This window comes from Arachis duranensis, chromosome 6 (genome assembly GCF_000817695.3).
Source record: "Arachis duranensis cultivar V14167 chromosome 6, aradu.V14167.gnm2.J7QH, whole genome shotgun sequence".
Classification (NCBI taxonomy): domain Eukaryota; kingdom Viridiplantae; phylum Streptophyta; class Magnoliopsida; order Fabales; family Fabaceae; genus Arachis; species Arachis duranensis.
The window spans coordinates 73,455,207-73,464,780 of NC_029777.3; the positions used below are offsets into that span (position 1 = coordinate 73,455,207).

Below are 9,574 nucleotides of genomic sequence, written 5' to 3' on the forward strand. Positions count from 1 at the left end.
TCTTAATTGCAGAAAGATGTGACTCTTTTGGTTTGGATTGGAACCTTGAACACAATCCAACAATTTGCACAATATCGGGTCTAGAGGAAGCTAAGTACATAAGAGAACCAATCATTCCTCTATACCTACTCTCATCTACATCTTTCTCAGTTTCTCCCTTATCTAATTTTGAACTAGGGTGCATGGGAGTTCCCATGGGTTTGACATTTTCCATACCAAATTTCTTAACTAATTCCTTGGCGTACTTCTCTTGATGAATGAAAATACCATTTTTGGTTTGTTTAATTTGCAGCCCATGGAAAAAATTAAGTTCACCCATCATACTCATGTCAAATTCACTTGTAATGAGTTTTCCAAATTAAGAACAAAGGGATTCATTGGCTGATCCAAAAATAATGTCATCAACATATATTTGGACTAGAATAAAAGAATCATTAAAAATCTTGATAAATAGAGTTGTGTCTGTGGTGCCTCTTTGAAAACCATTTTTCAAAAGAAAAGAGCTAAGTCTCTCATACCAAGCTCTAGGAGCTTGTCTTAAACCATAGAGAGCTTTTGATAATTTGAAAACATGGTTAGAATGCTCTTTATTTTCAAAACCAGGTGGCTGCTTCACATACACTTCTCAATCTATCACACCATTCAAAAATGCACATTCACATCCATTTGATATAATTTAAAACCACAAAATGCAGCATAAGTTAAGAAAAGTCTTATGGCTTCCATTCGGGCAACAGGGGCAAAGGATTCATCAAAGTCTATTCCTTCTTCTTGGTCATATCCTTGTGCCACTAGCCTTGCTTTGTTTCCTGCAATGCTGCCATCTTCTCCTAACTTGTTCCGAATTATCCACTTGGTTCCGGTCACTTTCTTTTCACTTGACCTTAGAACCAAAGTCCACACTTGGTTCTTTTCAAACTCAAGAAGCTCATCCTCCATTGTTTTAACCCAAGAGGGGTCACTAAGGGCTTCTTTGACATTCTTAGGCTCCATATGAGAGAGAAGGGCAATGTTTGTTCCTTCATTTGTCTTTCTAGTTGAAGATCGGGTTTTCACCCCATGAGAGACGTCCCCAATGACAAATTTCTCAGGATAATTCTTCAAGAATCTCCATTCACGAGGTCTGGTGGACTTGGAGGTAGATTCAGTCACCAAGGGAATCTGGATACTGCTGGTTTTAGGATCTCCTTCAGATTCATGGGACAAAATGGAATTGTCTCTCGAATTTTCAGTAGCTGTAGTTTCTGGTTCAACTTGTCCAGAATTTTCATTTTCATGATTTTAAGCAGTTTCATTGTTCTTTTGAACTTGATTCCCTGCATCACAATCTTCCAAAATACTTTGCACGAAGTTAGTATCACAAAATGTAACATGTATGGACTCCTCAATAATCCTAGCATCTTGATGATAAACTCTATATGCTTTACTAGTTGTGGAATATCCTACAAACAAACACTCATACGCCTTTGGATAAAATTTACCCAAATTATCCTTGTTATTTAAAACAAAACATTTGCATCCAAAGATGTGCAAGTAGTCTAAGTTTGGTGGGTAACCTTTCCAAAGTTCATAATGGGTTTTCTTCAAACATTTCCTTATGATTGTTCTATTCAAAATGTGGCAAGCTGTGTTAATCGCTTCAGCCCAAAGAAATTTTGGAACATTACTCTCACAAAGCATAGCTCTTGTCATTTCTTGTATGCTTCTATTTCTTCTTTCCACAACACCATTTTATTGTGGTGTCCTTGGACAAGAGAAGTTGTGAGATATTTCAAATTCCTCACAAAAGGAATCAAATAAATTATTTTCAAATTCAGTTCCATGATCACTTCTTATAGAAGAGATTTTTAAATTCTTTTCATTTTGAATTTTCTTGCAAAATATTTCAAAGGCCGAAAAAGCTTCATTTTTGTGTGTAAGAAATAAAACCCAACCAAACCTAGAATAGGCATCCACAATCATTAAGCCATAATGTTTACCACTGGTGCAAGAAATTGTGATCATCAACAATGGCGCCAAAAACTTGGTAGCGCTCTCAAACGTGAATCACACTTAGTCACAACTCCGCACAACTAACCAGCAAGTGCACTGGGTCGTCCAAGTAATACCTTACGTGAGTAAGGGTCGATCCCACGGAGATTGTTGGTATGAAGGAAGCTATGGTCATCTTGTAAATCTCAGTTAGGCGGATAGTAAATGTTATGGAGTATTCGAATAGTAAATAAAGCAGAAAATAAAGATAGAGTTACTCATGTAATTCAATGGTGGGAATTTCAGATAAGTGTGTGAAGGTGCTTGTCCCTGTTGGATCTCTGCTTTCCTACTGTCTTCCTTCAATCCTTCTTATTCCTTTCCATGGCAAGCTGTATGTAGGGCATCACTGTTGTCAATGGCTACATTCCATCCTCTCATTGAAAAAGGTCCAAATGCTCTGTCACGGCACGGCTAATCATCCGTCGGTTCTCGATCATGTTGGAATAGAATCCCTTGATTCTTTTGCATTTGTCTTCACGCCCAACAATCGCGAGTTTGAATCTCGTCACAGTCATTCAATCCCTGAATCCTACTCGGAATACCACAGACAAGGTTTAGACTTTCCGGATTCTCATGAATGCCGCCATCAATCTAACTTATACCACGAAGATTTTGATTAAGGAATCTAAGAGATATGCGCCCGGTCTAAGGTAGAACGGAAGTGGTTGTCAGTCACGCGTTCATAGGTGAGAATGATGATGAGTATCACGGATCATCACATTCATCATGTTGAAGTGCAATGAATATCTTAGAATAAGAACAAGCGAAATTGAATAGAAAATAGTAGTAATTGCATTGAAACTTGAGGTACAGCAGAGCTCCACACCCTTAATCTATGGTGTGTAGAAACTCCACCATTGAAAATACATAAGTGATGAAGGTTCAGGCATGACCGAATGGCCAGCCCCCAAACGTGATCAAAAGATCAAAAAATACAATCCAGAGACTTCCTGGTCAAAGACTAGTAAAAAGTTATATTTATACTAAACTAGCTACTAGGGTTTACAGAAGTAAGTAATTGATGCATAAATCCACTTCCGGGGCCCACTTGGTATATGTTTGGGCTGAACTTGATCTTTACACGAGCTGAGGCTTATCTTGGAGTTGAACACCAAGTTGTAACGTGTTTTTGGCGTTCAACTCTGGTTCGTGACGTGTTTCTGGCGTTTGACTCTAGAATGCAGCATAGAGCTGGCATTGAGTGCCAGTTTACGTCATCAAATCTTGAATAAAGTATGGACTATTATATATTGCTGGAAAGCTCTGAATGTATACTTTTCAACGCCGTTAAGAGCGCGCCATTTGGAGTTCTGTAGCTCTAGAAAATCTATTTCGAGTGTAGGGAGGTCAGAATCCAACAGCATCAGCAGTCCTTTGTCAGCCCTTTTATCAGAGTTTTGCTTAGGTCCCTCAATTTCAGCCAGAAAACACCTGAAATCATAGAAAAACATACAAACTCATAGTAAAGTCCAGAAATATGAATTTATCATAAAAACTAATGAAAACATCCCTAAAAGTAGCTAGATCCTACTAAAAACTACCTAAAAATAATTCCAAAAAGCGTATAAATTATCCGCTCATCACAACACCAAACTTAAATTGTTGCTTGTCCCCAAGCAACCGAAAATAAATTAGGATAAAAAGAAGAGAATATACTATAAATCCTAAAATATCAATGAATATTAATTCTAATTAGATGAGCGGGACTTGTAGCTTTTTGCTTCTGAACAGTTTTGGCATCTCACTTTTTTCCTTGAAGTTTAGAATGATTGGCATCTATAGGAAAATAGAATTTCAGATAGTGTTATCGATTCTCCTAGTTAAGTTTGTTGATTCTTGAACACAGCTACTTTTATGAGTCTTGGACGTGGCCCTAAGCATTTTGTTTTCCAGTATTACCACCGGATACATAAATGCCACAGACACATGACTGTGTGAACCTTTTCAGATTGTGACTCAGCTTTGCTAAAGTCCCCAGTTAGAGGTGTCCAGAGCTCTTAAGCACACTCTTTTTGCTTCGGATCACGACTTTAACCACTCAGTCTCAAGCTTTTCACTTGGACCTGCATGCCATAAGCACATGGTTAGAGACAGCTTAATTTAGCCGCTTAAGCCTGGATTTTATTTCCTTGGGCCCTCCTATCCATTGATGCTCAAAGCCTTGGATCCTATTTACCCTTGCCTTTTGGTTTTAAGGGCTATTGGCTTTTTTTGCTTGCTTTTTTTTCGCAAGCTTTTGCTATTCACCGCTTTTTCTTGCTTCAAGAATCAATTTTCATGATTTTTCAGATTGTCAATAACATTCTCTTTGTTCATCATTCTTTCAAGTGCCAACAATTTTAACATTCATAAACAACAAGAGAAAAAATATGAACTGTTCAAGCATTCATTCAGAAAATAAAAAAGTATTGTCACCACATCAATATAATTAAACTAAATTCAAGGATAATTTTGAAATTCATGTACTTCTTGTTCTTTTGAATTAGAAACATTTTTCATTTAAGAGAGGAGAAGGGTTCATGGAATTATTTATAGCCTTAAGACATAGTTACTAAATATTGATGATCATGTAACAGAGACACAAATATAGATGACATAATAAGCATAAAAACCGAAAAAAATAGAAAAATAAGAACAAGGAATGAATCCACCTTAGTGATGGTGGCACTTTCTTCTTGAAGAACCAATGATGTCCTTGAGTTCTTCTATGTCTCTTCCTTGCCTTTGTTGCTCCTCCCTCATTGCTCTTTGATCTTCTCTAATTTCATGGAGAATGATGGAGTGCTCTTGATGTTCCACCCTTAATTGATCCATATTGTAACTCAAATCTTCAAGAGAAGTGTTGAGTTGTTCCCAATAATTGTTGGGAGGAAAGTGCATCCCTTGAGGCATCTCCGGGATTTCTTGGTGATGAGCTTCCTCATGCGTCTCTTGGGTTCCATAAGTGGGCTCTCTTGTTTGCTCCATCCTTTTCTTAGTGATGGGCTTGTCCTCCTTGATGGGGATGTCTCCTTCTACGATGACTCCAGCTGAGTAACATAGATGCCAAATAAGATTAGAAAAAGCTAGCCTTGCCAAAGTAGAGGGCTTATCGGCTATTTTGTAGAATTCAAGGGAGATGACTTCATGAATTTCTACTTCCTCTCCAATCATGATGCTATGGATCATGATGGCCTGATCTACAGTAACTTCAGATCGGTTGCTAGTGGGGATGATGGAGCGTTGGATGAACTCCAACCATCCTCTAGCCATAGGCTTAAGGTCCAGTCTTCTTAATTGAACCGGCTTGCCTTTGAAGTCTCTTTTCCATTGGGCTCCTTCAACACATATGTCCCTAAGGACTTGGTCCAACCTTTGATCAAAGTTGACCCTTCTTATGTAGGGGTGTGCATCTCCTTGCATCATGGGCAAGTTGAATGCCAACCTCACATTTTCCAGACTAAAATCTAAGTATTTTCCCCGAACCATTGTAAGATAGTTCTTTGGATTTGGGTTCATACTTTGATCACGGTTCCTAGTGATCCATGCATTGGCATAGAACTCTTGAACCATCAAGATTCTGACTTGTTGAATGGGGTTGGTCAGAACTTCCCAACTTCTTCTTTGATTCTCATGTCGGATTTCTGGAAACTCATTTTTCTTGAGCTTGAAAGGGACCTCAGGGATCACCTTCTTCTTGGCCACAACATCATAGAAGTGGTCTTGATGGGTTTTGGAGATGAATCTTTCCATCTCCCATAACTCAGAGGTGGAAAGCTTTTGTCTTCCCTTTCCCTTTTCTAGAGGTTTCTCCGGCCTTAGGTGCGATCAATGGTAATGGAAAAACAAAAAGCTTATGCTTTTACCACACTAAACTTAAAATGTTGCTCGTCCTCGAGCAAGAGAAGAAAGAAAAGAAGAAGAAGAAGAGAAAATATGAAGGAGAGTGTGGGAGGTGTATTCGGCTAAGGTGTAGAAGAAGGGGTTGTGTTGTGTGAAATTTAAGGAGAATAGAGGGGTTTATATAGTGAGGGGAGAGAGAGTAGGTTCAGCCATTTAGAGTGGGTTTTGGGTGGGAAAGAAATTTGAATTTTGAAGGTAGGTGGGTTTATGGGGAAGAGTGGATGGATGTGAGTGGTGAAAGGGGTAATTGGGAAGAGAGATTGAGGTGATTGGTGAAGGGTTTTGGGGAAGAGTATTTATTGGAAAGCGAGGATGAATGTTGAGAAGAGGGGAAAATATGGTAGGTGGGGATCCTGTGGGGTCCACAGATCCTGAGATGATCCTGTGGGGTCCATAGATCCTGTGGTGTCAAGGATTTACATCCTTGCACCAATTAGGCATGTAAAATGCCTTTGCATGCAATTCTGGCGTTTAAACGCCGAAGTGATGCATGTTCTGCGCGTTCAACGCCCATGTGCAGCATGTTTCTGGTGTTGAACGCCAGTTCCATGCTTGTTTCTGGCGTTCAGCGCCAGATTCATGCTCTGTTCTGGCATTGAACGTCAGACAGATGCTCCTTACTGGCATTTAAACGCCAGTAAGTCCTTCCTCCAGGGTGTGATTTTTCTTCTACTATTTTTGATTCTGTTTTTAATTTGAATATTTTTTTCGTGACTCCACATGATCATGTACCTAATAAAACATGAAAGAATAATAAAAAATAAAAAAATAAAATTAGATAAATAAAAATTGGGTTGCCTCCCAATAAGCGCTTCTTTAATGTCAATAGCTTGACAGTGGGCTCTCATGGAGCCACACAGGTGATCAGGTCAATGTTGTATAGTCCCAACACCAAACTTAGAGTTTGGTTGTGGGGATTCAACACCAAACTTAGAGTTTTGTTGTGGCCTCCCAGCACCAAACTTAGAGTTTGACTGTGGGGGCTCTGTTTGACTCTGTACGGAGAGAAGCTCTGCATGCTTACTCTCCCTTATTACAAAAAGATAGCCGTGTGCCTTAAACACAAGGTAGTCCCCATTCAATTGAAGGACTAATTCTCCTCTGTTAACATCTATCACAGCTTCTATTGTGGCTAGGCTAAGATTATGAAATCAGTAGGGATGTAAAGGCCTTTAACCTTTACTAACACGTCCTCTACTAATCCATAAGCTTGTCTTACTGACTTGTCTGCCAATTGTAATGAGACTAAGGCAGGTTGTACCTCAATGATCCCCAGTTTCTCCATTACAGAGAGTGGCATAAGATTTATGCCTGACCCTAGGTCACACAGAGCTTTCTCAAAGGTCATGGTGCCTATGGTACAGGGTATTAAGAATTTGCCAGGATCTTATTTCTTTTGAGGTAAGGTTTGCTGAACCATGTATCAAGTTCACTAATGAGCAAGGGAGGTTCATCTTCCCAAGTCTCATTACCAAATAACTTGGCGTTTAGCTTCATGATGGCTCCTAGATATTGAGCAACTTGCTCTCCAGTCACATCTTCATCCTCTTCTGAGGAAGAATAGTCTTCAAAGCTCAAGAATGGCAGAAGGAGATTTAATGGAATCTCTATGGTCTCTATATGAGACTCAAATTCCTTTGGATCCTTAATAGAAAACTCCTTCTTGCTTGAGAGACGTCCCATGATATCTTCCTCATTGGGATTCGCGTCCTCTCCCTCTTTCTTGCATTCGGCCATGTTGAGTATATCAATGGCCTTGCACTCTCTCTTTGAATTCTCTTCTGTATTGCTTGGGAGAGTACTAGGAGGGGTTTCAGTAACTTTCTTACTCAGCTGGCCCACTTGTGCCTCCAAATTTCTAATAGAGGATCTTGTTTCACTCATGAAACTTAAAGTGGCCTTAGACAGATCAGAGACTAGATTAGCTAAATTAGAAGTGCTTTGCTCAGAATTCTCTGTCTGCTGCTGAGAAGATGATGGAAAAGGCTTGCCATTGCTAAACCTATTTTTTCCACCATTATTAAAGCCTTGTTGAGGCTTTTGTTGATCCTTCCATGAGAAATTTGGATGATTTCTCCATGATGAATTGTAGGTGTTTCCATAAGGTTCACCTAAGTAATTTACCTCTGCTATTGCAGGGTTATCAGGATCATAAGCTTCTTCTTCAGAAGATGCCTCTTTAGTACTGTTGGATGCATTTTGCCATCCATTCAGGCTTTGGGAAATCATGTTGACTTGCTGAGTCAACATTTTATTCTGAGCCAATATGGCATTCAAAGCATCAATCTCAAGAATTCCCTTCCTCTGAGGCGTCCCATTATTCACGAAATTGCTCTCAGAAGTGTACATGAACTGGTTATTTGCAACCATGTCAATAAGTTCTTGAGCTTCTGCAGGCGTTTTCTTTAGGTGAATGGATCCACCTGCAAAATGGTCCAGTGACATCTTAGAGAACTCAGACAGACCATAATAGAATATATCCAAAATGGTCCATTCTGAAAGCATGTCACATGGACACCTTTTGGTCATCTGCTTGTATCTTTCCCAAGCTTCATAGAGGGATTCACCATCTTTTTGTTTGAATGTCTGAACATCCAATCTAAGCTTGCTCAGCTTTTGAGGAGGAAAGAATTTAGCCAAGAAGGCCGTGACCAGCTTATCCCTGAAGTCCAGGCTATCCTTAGGTTGTGAATCCAACCATGTTCTAACTCTGTCTCTTACAGCAAAAGGAAAAAGCATGAGCTTGTAGACTTCAGGATCTACTCCATTCGTCTTTACAGTCTCACAGATCTGTAAGAACTCAGTTAAGAACTGGTAGGGATCTTCTGATGGAAGTCCATGAAACTTGTAGTTTTGTTGCATTAGAGCAACTAATTGAGGTTTCAGCTCAAAATTGTTTGCTTCAATGGCAGAAATTGAGATGCTTCTTCCATCAAACTTGGAAGTAGGTGTAGTATAATCACCAAGCATCCTCCTTGCATTATTGTTGTTAGGTTCGGCTGCCATCTCCTTCTCTTGTTAGAAAATTTCAGCAAGGTTGTCCTTGGATTGTTGTAATTTAGCTTCTCTTTGTTTCCTCTTTAGAGTCCTTTCAGGTTCTGGATCAGCTTCAACAAGAATGTCTTTTTCCTTGTTCCTACTCATATGAAAGAAAAGAGAACAGAAAAAGAAGAGGAATCCTCTATGTCACAGTTAAGAGGTTCCTTATTATTAGTAGAAGAAGAAAGGGAATAAGAAGAATGGAGAATCCAAACACAAGGGTAAGGATAGAGGTAGTGATTTGAGATGAAGAGAAGTGTTAGTGAATAAATAAATAAATAGAGGAAGATGAGAGAGAGAGAATTCGAAAATTAATTTTGAAAAGCAGTTAATGATTTTCGAAAATTAAAGGTGAGATAGAATTAAAATTAAAATTTAAAACAATTAGTTAATTTAAAAAGAAATTTGAAAAATGGGTGAGATATTTTCGAAAATTAGAGAGGGAGAAGTAGTTAGGTGGTTTTGAAAAAGATAAGAAACAAACAAAAAGTTAATTAGTTAGTTGAAAAAGATATTAAAATCAAATTTGAAAAGATAAGAAGTTAGATAAAATATTTTGAAATCAAATTTTTGAAAAAGATAAAATTTTGAAAAAGATATGATATAAAAGATATGATTA

The 9,574-nt window shown here is 38.6% G+C and overlaps 1 non-coding gene across 1 annotated transcript; it reads left to right on the forward strand.

The window, feature by feature from the left end:
* The first annotated feature begins 8,415 nt into the window (after positions 1-8,415).
* LOC127739883 (small nucleolar RNA R71) lies at positions 8,416-8,523 on the forward strand. Its single transcript, XR_008000625.1, has one exon. It is a non-coding gene; the product is annotated as a small nucleolar RNA R71 (small nucleolar RNA).
* Positions 8,524-9,574: the final 1,051 nt, after the last annotated feature.